Source organism: Limulus polyphemus, unplaced genomic scaffold (assembly GCF_000517525.1).
Source record: "Limulus polyphemus unplaced genomic scaffold, Limulus_polyphemus-2.1.2 Scaffold1417, whole genome shotgun sequence".
Lineage (NCBI taxonomy): Eukaryota > Metazoa > Arthropoda > Merostomata > Xiphosura > Limulidae > Limulus > Limulus polyphemus.
In genome coordinates this window covers 275,908-287,630 of record NW_013667027.1, presented here as the reverse complement: position 1 = coordinate 287,630, position 11,723 = coordinate 275,908, and the positions used below count along the sequence as shown (strand labels likewise).

Here is an 11,723-nt window from a genome sequence, read left to right as displayed (position 1 = left end):
TAAAACAACCCTACTCTAAACCAACAGCCAAGATATCTCTTCTAAGTCTGTCAACAGTATCCGGTCATGTGACTTCTTTGTTCTATATTGTATATATATATATCTGTGTCAGTGTAAACTACTTGTATCTGATGATAACAAAACTTTGTCGAAACATTGTACATTTGCTGTTATGTTAAACTTATATTAAAGTTTTTCTTCATTGCCCATTGAAGCCGTCTCCAAGCATTATTGATTTCAAAGTGCTTTTAATCCATTTGTATAAACTGTAAAGAAGTTGGTTGTTCATGCAAAAGATGGTATTGTGTCTTAATTTCAGTCAATTTGAAAAATATCTGTAATAAGTCACTGTACAGTACTAATTTAGACACACAAATCTACTATATTATTAGTTTGAATGTTTGCAGAGTAGGCCAATTAACTTTAAATTAACTTGGTATTATTGTTGTGCAAAATAATTATTTATTGGCTTTGATACAAGATGATAAAAACCTTATAGGGTTGTATCAAGACTTCTTGAACCTAAGTGTTTTTCTGACATTATGAATATTCACTGGCTTTGCAAGGATGGTTAGATTGTGTGCATGTGTGTCATTTGCCATCATTTGGTATTAGCTTCATGTAATAAAAATTAAACTGCCAAATGTGAACTGATCCTTCTGATTGCGTATTTATTGAAATTCAGTCTTTGGAAGGTTCACCCAAACTCCTTTATGAAATTTTATCAAAATTGGTTTCACTAGTTCCTAACGATAATCTGTGACAGTAGACATAGATACAGAAAATAAATTTATATTTATATGTAACATATTCCATTTTATGAGCATTTTACTTTGACATTAAAAGACTGAAGTGTAAATGTAGTCCTTTATTGGTTGTAAATATTGTTGCGTCAGCGAGGTCACGTGACTAGTATCACGCCACATCTTTCTAGAAATATCCTGTTCCTTCGTGAATGCACTAGCGTTTACTAGATGTGTGTTAGTCTTGTATGTATAAGACCGGCCACGAAGCGACGGGGAGTTAATGAGTAATTGAATTGCAGTCAGAGAGTGTGTAATTGAACTGAGTGTTGTTGAAGTTGAGCACGTGAGACGTTCGTTGTTATAGCGTTTGTTATAGCGCGACTGTTGAAATTAAGTGTATCGCAAAGTTATATTCAGAAAGAATAAACCAGTTTTATCTAAGAAAGGACTTGTGTCGCTAAAGTTTCGTCGGAACGAAGTTACTGAAAATTAACTAACGAACGGAGACGTAACAATATGGTAATACTTATGTTAATGTCATACAACTTTGGGTTAGTATGCTGAACTATGGATCGGAATGCCATGTTATGCTGCTGAAAATACTTTTAGTTATGTCAGTTTATTCTATTATTCAGTTATAAGTAGCTGTGCTTGCTTTTTTTGTGCTCAGCAGTTGTAAGTAAGGGATGGCTAGACCTGAACATTGGGGATGATGATGACGACAAGGTCTGTTGAATACAACTGACAGAGCTTTTAAAAATTGTTTTATTCAGCTTTTTTTTTACAAAAGCAAATGATATCAATATTCCTGAGCATTGAGAATTGACCTGAATAATATAAGTGTATAATAAAAAAAATACAAAACTATTTATTGGCATACGATATCATAAATTAAAGCCAACATTGATTCAGAATGATATGTAAAAAAAATACTATCTTTGTAACTTTGTTTAAAGTCCGTCAAATTGTATATGTTTGTTGGTAGTTAAGCACAAAGCTATACAATGGGCTATCTGCGCTCTGCCCACCACGGATATCGAAATCCAATTTCTAGCGAGATAAGTCCGCAGACATGCCGCTGTGCCACTGGGGAGGAATACATGTTTGAGTTTCAGTGCTGGAAAAAAAAGTCTTAAAAAGAAACGCATAAATGCAGTACTTTAAGTGTGCAAAAACGTTATTGGCAGCCAACCACATGAAACATAGTCAATGGAAATTTTAACAACATACTAGTAAAAATTTACGCAACCACATCAAACGTAATCTTTTTTCTTGTTTTTTAATTTGTAGGTTGACGTACAGGATTAATCCCGTTCTTCGGTTCACAGTCGTACAAAACCCTAGGCCTTCCGGTTGTTCAATAGTAAGTCTGAGGGCTTACTACACTACAAATCAAATTTCGATACCTGCGGTGGGCACAGGCCAGACAGTCCATTGTGTCGCTTTGTGTTTAATAATAACAACAATAATGAAGCCCTTGTAGCGCGGGCGATGCTAACTGAAAAGCGTAACTTAACGAATAAACTGCAAAACTGATTGTTACATCCCAGAATTTGAGCAAAAGTGAGGGCAATAAATAAGCCAAAAGCTTTTTGACTTCCATGAAGAAATGATCGTTTAAGTCAGTTTGAAGTTCGGTACTCTTATTGTTACTTGCTTTTGTAACCTATATGTGTAAACAATGTTCACTTCACGGAAAAGACCCCAAAAGTTGTCTTTCAATTTCAATGAACAACCTATTCCTACTCCCAAATGAATCAAAATGAATTTTTAGCAGTTACTAGTATAGTATAAGCATTTGAATTTAAATCGTATTTTATATTTGTAACGAATATGCGTTTTTGTTTTACTAATAGAGGGCGATGCAATTGTTGTACAGTGTTTTGGAGTACCTAAGTTTGGATGCAGGAATGTTGATGTTTGGGTGTTATCTTTATGAAAATATCACGTTAGATTTTGGATGAGAAAATGACAGTCCTTTATAAGTATTGGTAAATATCAGGTAAGAATTTTGTTAGTTTTCATTTCTACCGTAACTATGGTTGAAAATTGCAAGTCTTTACCCTAAGATATTTTATCACGAGCAACAATTGTTTCTTAATTTAGGTACAGAATTTGACTTTGTTTGAGGCTATGACTATGTGAATAAACAGTAGTAGTGGTAGCATTATCACTATGGGTAACGTCTAAGTTGTGGTTTAATATATTGCTTAAATCTGTTTTTACCAAAATTGCAAACGTAGAATAGGTTTTTATGAAACATATGTGCATCTACCTAAAGCCTTTAGTAGTAGTAAAGGTTTGTAACTATCATGAGAAAGAAGAATAACAACACTGTCAACAGTGATACTATTAATGTAAAATGCAATGTGTAAACTTTTGTAATGTCATTTCAGAGTTAATGATTAATCTTAATAAGGCAGGTTTTCTGTTAAAAATAAACTGATAGCCAAACAGCTACCAATAAGTGCAGTCTCACACTGTGTTTCATTATCATCACTAATATGGTAAGTATTTCTAAAGGTTAGTTGAAGCAACCTAAATTTGTAACAAGAAAAATATAGTTAACTAAAATGATTATTATTATTTTTTATTACACTATGGTAAATTTTTTCTTGCAAAGTTACGATAAAAAAACTTTAACACATTCATGACATCGTGAGCCCCTGGTGGTACATATGCATGTTTTCTGTTGGATGTCATGAGCTACCTGTGGTACACAGCATCCAAAAGATATAACTGTATTTCAAATCTCTAAAAGTCCTACATGAAAGTATTTATTTTATATGGATGGCTATAATAAAGCCATGCCTTCCATCACGTACCACTGGTTGAGTACAAATGCCAAGTTGAAAGGACAACTGAAATAAAACTAATTTACATGATTAAATCACTTTTTATTTTAAAATTACATTTAGAGATTGGCATTAAATTTTTCTTTGTGAGTAATTGAAGCAAGGAAAAGCACTAATTGAGACTTCTTTGATAAATAAGAAAACTGTTATGTAGTCTGTGATGTAATAAGGATAGAACTATTATCATCCACAGTAGGGATTATTTTATCCGATGACCATTTTTATGCCCATAAAATTGTGAAATATTCATAATGCTTCTAAAAAAATTGGCAAGATTAGGTTGAAAAAAAAAGAAAAAATATATATATATATATATATTTACCCATTTACGCTTTTGGCTGTCATGTGCCACCAGCAGTGCACACTCCGATTTAAGTAATAATAATCAAATGATCATAATATATGTATGTATGTGTGTGTGTGTTTTTATATGTAAATCTTGTTATATTTAAATAGTTTGAGTAATTTTACATCATTGTTTAGTAACACAATTTAATTGAAATTTGCTGAGCAGGCTGATAATTGTGTTTAGGTATGGGTTTTAAGGCTGAAAATGCTTTGAGAGTATCCATCTGATGGGTGGAGTTAATCACTGTGTTCATTGTTGCTGTTGCATGTACACACACACACACATATATATACACACACACACACACACACATATACACACACACACACACACACACACACACACATATATATGGATAGGTATGTTGACTTTCCATATATATATATATATATGTTATTGTATATAATTCAGAAGCCCTTGGATATTATTTTTTTCTATTAGGATTTGGTTGGTGACCTGAGATCACTTTCTTTATTAGGCAGTCATGATCATGTGTGGTTTAGTTAGTGGATAAAATTTACTTTGTTATTTTACTGAGGAATATTATGATTCCCAATTATGGAATACTGTGTGATCATTATGTTACTTTGTAATGACCACAGTGTTTCTCATCAGTATTTTAGTCAGAGACTTGATATTAATTTTTCTAGGTTACCAAAAAATGATCATAATCATACTCTAAAAATGGCTGTAGTGGCTCAAGGAATGATTAATGATGCAATATCACTTCCTTGAGTTGCAAAGTAATGCACATGATGATACCAGTCAGAGGTTTTTGCTTATGAATGTGTTGTTTTACTTCTTTATGATTGTTTGTAACCTGTTTGGAACCCATACCTCATCGATTCTTGTCAGTGATCCAATATGTTTTCAGAAATGTGTCCTGTCTTAATAGTAGTTTAGTGTTTTGTAGCTATTATTGTATGTAATGTCTTTAATAAACACTAATCAGGATGCATTATGAAGACAAATGCTGTGAAGTGAATTTTTGTATTAAGAGAAGTTTGGTTTTTTTTTCATATTTATGTAATGTCTTTAATAAACACTAATCAGGATGCATTATGAAGACAAATGCTGTGAAGTGAATTTTTGTATTAAGAGAAGTTTTTTTTTTCTTATTTATGTACATATCTTATTATTTGATTTTTAAGTATTTAGTCCTGCATTATTTTGCATGTTTTATTATTCATGGCTTTCACAGACTTTTTTATTTGAAAACTAAAGCTTTATTTTTTCAGAGCAGCATAATACTGAAAAATAAGAAACTTGTGTATTTTGTGAAAATAAAACATTTAATATCCGTATAGTATCTTAATCCCACACTTTTTACTATGATTTATGTATGGATAAATGCTTCATCTTGTTGAATTATGTAATTAAGAACTTAAAACAAGAAAACAATTATCCTGAAAAAGCTTTTATCTAGTTTTAAAAAAATGTTTGTACTATTTTAAGATTAATAACCATTCTGAAACTGTACAGAACCATCACTATTGCATTATGTGTATTAGAATATGGAACACACCCTTTAGACTCTTACTTCACAAGTAAACATTTTTTTTATAAAGTTAGAAGCTGGTGAAGAGACTGATATTTACCTTTGAGTAATACTTAATTTGTACAGTTTTATGTATAGAGTGTATTTTTTCCAGGTTCAATAACCATATGCTTTGGTTGTTGAAAAAGTGTGGGTGGTAATTAAGAAGTAAAACTAATCTGCTAATGGAGTGGTAAGATATTACTTGAGCCATTTTAAGTAATGCTAATTTTTTAAAAGTGTTCCAGTTTACCAAATTCATCATCTATTTGTAAGAAGATAATATAAACATAACAGTAAGAATAACACAAGCTGCTTTTAGGGTAAGCTATCACCCCCCCCCCTCTCGTTTTTTTATAGTGAGCATAATGTAGTTATTAACAGTGTCAACCACACACAACTTGTTGATTTGCACAATGGCTTATTGTCACATTTTGCATACCAGCCTAATTGATACAGAGTTTAATTTTAAGTTGTTGTTAACTGTTAAATAATGCATTAAACCTAATATTGTAAGTCCTTTTGTAATTTTAAAAATATAATTTGATAAACTTGTACAAAGGTACAAGAAACCTGGGCATCATTATGTAAGAGTTTTTTAATGAAACCATACTATTGTGGTACAAAACTTTGATCTTTGTTGAATTATTTATGTTTGATGCACCATATAAAATAAGTTTTATCCTAATGATATCGGTATAACATCTGGTTATTAGTATTGACACAATTGTTTAAAACATGCATATTTTAAGTTGTTTTTTTTATAACTTCATTTGCTGAGGCACATTTTTTACAGATTTTATATCTTTGTGTTGCCTTCAGTTATTATGAGATAATTATTAATTGTGTAAAATATTCTACCCTTTTTATATGTTCATTAAAATATTTGTGAAGATGCAGACATTGTTAATTTAACTGTTTGCAAGTTTTTTTTATGATAATTTCCAAGTATATAGTATCTTACCAGTTTAGTTTCCTGTTAATATTTATTGCCATTTCTGTTGAGTTAGAGAAAGATGATAATAATAATAATAATAAAAACTATTACATGAAACAGAATATAAATTTACTAAGAGTTGGAGTACTTACAGAACAGTTGTGGTTTGTCTGGCTAATTCTGAAAAAGACAAATGTGTTTGTTTCTACTTCATTGCTGAATATGGTAATTTAAGTTGTAATTGAATGATACACAATTCTTAATTTTATGTTGATATTTGAGAAGATTTCTCATTTATACAGACACCCATATACCCACAAGAAATAAGATATTTTGCTGAGGGGAGTGACTAATAAAGATGAAACTGTATAAAAATACTCATTATTGCTGTTAATTTAAAATAAGTAAATTAAAAAAGAAAAACATACATGAAAACATAAATAGAGGTTTCCTATCTCCCAGGATACTCTTCAGTTTCTAAAATATGACTCTAACAAGACCTACTTAACAGTAAAAATGTTAAATGTATTTTTCACTAGATGGCACTAGAGTAGGATGAGCGTTGGCTTGAAATTCCAAGAAATAAAAAACGTGTTGTTTTGTAATGCCATATTTTTAGACATCATACAACTCAAATGAATTTTATTATTCATACTATATATTGTGATTTAAGTTATGAATTTCTGTTGCCGAGGAAGCTTTATTGTAACTGTGGGATTACCTGTTGCGGTTTATAGTGTGAAAATAAATATGACGGTTTTATTAGAAAGAGTGATAATAATTACTTTTACTGTATCCGATAGTTTCTGTAAGAAGCGGAAGGGAATGAGGTATAAACTTGCAGCTGTGTAGATCGGTAATTGCCTATTGGGTACACTGTGGTCTTTCTGACTTTAGAGTACGTGAAGAAATTAACGCAAGTTTTTGAATAATAGGGTTCTTGTGAAGGACGGTACTTAACCACTCTGGTTGAGAAGAAATATTGCTTTCTGGTGAGAAATGCAGAATTAAGTGGGTCGTTTCTGTAATACATACTGACGGACAAGATTTCAAATATGCCATTTCGCTTTCTAAAACTAAGAGTTGTAGCTTCGGTAATGAGTCAAAGAGTTGTGTATTATATATTACCGTCCAATTAAACATATACTGATTTGAGTAGTTGAGCAAGTAATGTCAATTCTAAACACTTCAACATCTTGGGGAGTGCGGATAGCAAAGAAATGCTACGCACTAAGGAAAATTTGTGGATACACTAGATGCGTTCCGAATTAAATGTTGATCATAATGCCCGAAATGAACAATACTTTTCTCATCCTTTCTCCCGTGGCTTTAGCAATACGGATAACAAGATGAAATTTAGAATTAACAAGTAATATAACATTACTGTGTTGTCTATTATATATATATATATAAAGTAGTAATAAAAACCATAGTAAAGTTGGTGAAAATACGGTTGTAACAGAGAAAGTGTGATTCAATTAAATGAACTGTCAGACATTTGTTAGATTTTCGTACAACTCATTATTGTTGAAAACTAATGATTTAGAACTTTATATAATCCAAAACCTGTTTATTTTACGGATTACTCTTTTATTATTATGTTAAAATATAAACAAAGTGATTACTATTGAGTGACCCCCCCCCCCCCGCGGCAACTTTTGCTTTTGACTGCGAAATATTTAGTATAGTATAGAGAAACATATTTTCTGAAATTATACCTCAGAATATGAAGATTCAGTGAAGACGCTATCATTTTGTAAATGGTTTCTTAGTCGATGGTCGTTTTGTTGTACTATTATGACAAAATTTTGATTGTAATCGAAAAGGTATACGAGTGTGAGTCTAGTATAATTTCCCCGAAAGGGAGCCGAAGGCCGCCTGGAGGGTACATCCGTTTTAACCACTCGCACCATTATACAGTAGTGTGTTGTTTGTCAATCAGTAGACTTTAAAATGACGTCACATACGGTACGCTTAACGTTGTAATTTTTACTGTCGTGATATCAGTAAAACGTGCGCTTGCTATGAACCACGAGAAGAATTAGGCATTCTAGTTACAACATAGAATGACACGAATTTCAAAATTAAGAAATAAAAATATATGTTACTCATAATTTTGGTTTTCTTTACTCTTGAAACAGAATACTTTCGGGGACTCTGCGGGAATACATCTAGTGCTGGATATTAATAATCAATTATAATGTAGTTTATATAAAGATAGAAAACTCGGTAAGAGATGAAAAACATTTTTAGGGTTAGAGTTTGAATCAATAGTACAATTAGAGGAGGTCTTTCGACTATTAGATTATGCAACCTAATGCGACAGCGTTGTCTCAGTTGGTACTTTTGTTTCGAGATTAATAGAAATATTTATTTCCTGTAAAAAAAAAAAGCTGTTTAATTTGAGCTGCTATTGTTTTCCTTAAAAAAACGTTTTATTAAAAGATCTTGTCCAGAGAAGCCGTATGATTGATATAACAAGTGAAAAGTTGTATGACTGAAAACTTCAGATATAAATATTTCTAATGTAACATGGTTTATTTTTTCAACAGTGTGGATTGGTTAGAGAATGGGTTGTTAGAATCGTTCTGAAATATAATGTTGAAGTTTAATGAATGTTTTTAAATACAATAAGATTGTTCAGTTATTTACAAAAAAAAAAAAAAAAATACACAATCCATTGTTAAGAATCACGTAAGAAAAACTCTTAATATCAAATACATAGTAAGTTTGAAAATCAAGTTGGTTTTTAAGTTGATAACGTATTCGACATCTGGTTCTTTTTTTTTAAAACCTTATGCAGCTAGAATTTTCTCAAATCTAATAATCATTAGAAGTGACAACTGATATCAGTACTATTTTCGTGAAGGATATGTTGGTTAGTTTTATACTGTTCCACTTCATTAGTGTAAGGAAACTTGATCTGCCTTCGAAAAAATCAAGAGGGAATCCTCAATAGGCGCGGCACTTGAAATTCTTTTAGGCAGGATTAGAGTAAATCTACGAGACCCCCCCCCCCCACCTTTATTTTATTAGTTGTATTTTGTGCACCAACAATACCAAGCGTGGGGCGCTCATATACCAGATTCGATTTTATTACTCATCAGGATCTCTACCAACTTACCCTCAAATGGAAATTATTTTAGGCAGGATTAGAGTAAATTAATCTACGAGACCTTTGGCGTGATCAAGTACATCAATCGAAAGGGTTTCACTTCGTGAGTCCAAAATTATAAGTTGATTTCAAATCGGAAAAGAGCTGACTGAGCTATGAGCTACAAGTTTGTACTTGGTGTAAAAACAAACAAACAAACGAAAACTCAGAGGCCTTCTATGAGCCGCGGCTAAAAAAATAAAGTAGTTTCGGAATAAAACTTTTAATTGTCGATTTGCCTCTGGTGAAATTGAATTTCCTTAAAAGTTTTTTTTTTGTAAGACAATAATTTCAAATGTGGAGTTTTCTGTTTGTAGTGAACCTGTAGGTTTACAGTGAAATAAAAATCTCTGTTGAACTAAAGAAAGCGAAAAAAATACGGATTTGATTGATCAATGATATATCAGCATAGCTCACCAGTACTAGTAATTAATGGTTTTGTACTTTATATACATAGAAACTTACTTTAATTTTTCTTGTATAATATAATTTCTGTTGAGAACCAATTAACCCTATTTACGCATATTATTTCGTTTCTTAGTCAAATAAGCTAAAATAGGTTCTGGAAATGACACTATTAATTTATAGCGTTGTTTGTAATTTCTACTGTAATATAATTGAAACATACATTAGCATGTGGCTGACGAACATGTAATAAAGCAATGGCTAAGTTTTTAAAAAAAACCAACAAATTCTGTGTTTATATATGTAAGTATTATATTTATGCATAAAAGTTTTAGTTGTTGCATAAAGTTACACATGTGCACGTCGCGAGCTTAAAAACCGGTTTGAGACACGGCCTTGCAGCTGGTTACGGCAGCAGAAAGGACGGGCAGTGGCGCTCACATGGCCTTCACTTTTGTTTAGGGAAATATGACAAGGTTTCAACATCTGTGTGTGTTCAGTCTTGTCCTACTTGTTCGTTAGTCGAAGTGGAATAATCATGAAACACTGTAATAATATACAGTTGTTTAAATTTATTATACACGTGCCTTAACCAGGAACTTGATTTGTCGTAAACTAAAGGAGCAAAACCTAGAGGATTAAGGCGGAATTTTTTTTAGAGGGGTTCGTTAGAAGGAAATACAGGTATGTTAGTGATAGATTTATAATACGCGGCTGTTTACAGTGACTACTTGTACTTTTTGGCTTGGTGGTTAGGGCACTCGACTCGCAGTTTGTGGGTCGCGGAATTGAAATCAGGGTTTGAATAAGCTCGCCCCTTACAACAGCGGGTGCGTTATAATGTGGTGGTCAATTCTATTCTTCGTTGTTAAAAAGTACCCCAAGTGTTAATAGTGAGTGTTGAAAGGCCGGTTGCCTTCTCTGTGGTCGGCAGTTCAAAATTAGGAACGTCGACAGATATCTTTCTAAGTAGCTTTGCCATAAACAAACTTTTACTTTTGGTGATTAAACTTTTTTTTTAGTGTTTTGGCAGTAAAATTAGAAAGAGAAAAAACAAAAACTTGTTATAGCCAGTATTTCGCCATTGCTCTTTTTCAGGGCTAGTAATACAAAAATTATTGCCGTATTTCTATTGTTTGTGATATATTTGTATTGTTGATGTCTCGTGTTACTGATACTGCCATCTAATGAATTAGTAGACTTTGTATCTAATTGTAGTAAATATATAGATGTATTTCTATTGTTTGTGATATATTTGTATTGTTGATGTCTCGTGTTACTGATACTGCCATCTAATGAATTAGTAGACTTTGTATCTAATTGTAGTAAATATATAGATGTATTTCTATTGTTTGTGATATATTTGTATTGTTGATGTCTCGTGTTACTGATACTGCCATCTAATGAATTAGTAGACTTTGCATCTAATTGTAGTGAATAGATAGATGTATTTCTATTGGTTGTGGTATATTTGTATTGTTGATGTCTCGTGTTACTGATACTGCCATCTAATGAATTAGTAGACTTTGTATCTAATTGTAGTGAATATATAGATGTATTTCTATTGGTTGTGATATATTTGTATTGTTGATGTCTCGTGTTACTGATACTGCCATCTAATGAATTACTAGATTTTGTATCTAATTGTAGTGAATAGATAGATGTATTTCTATTGGTTGTGATATATTTGTATTGTTGATGTCTCGTGTTACTGATACTGCCATCTAATGAATTACTAGA

The 11,723-nt window shown here is 31.8% G+C and overlaps 1 protein-coding gene across 1 annotated transcript in view; it reads left to right on the top strand.

Moving 5' to 3' along the window:
• The first annotated feature begins 2,635 nt into the window (after nucleotides 1-2,635).
• Nucleotides 2,636-11,723, top strand: part of LOC106463472 (nuclear hormone receptor FTZ-F1 beta-like) — an 88,139-nt gene continuing 79,051 nt past the window's right edge. Inside the window, exon 1 of the mRNA XM_022390973.1 lies at nucleotides 2,636-2,748. The gene's annotated coding sequence lies outside the window, so the exon portion shown is untranslated. The remainder of the gene's footprint in view (nucleotides 2,749-11,723) is intronic.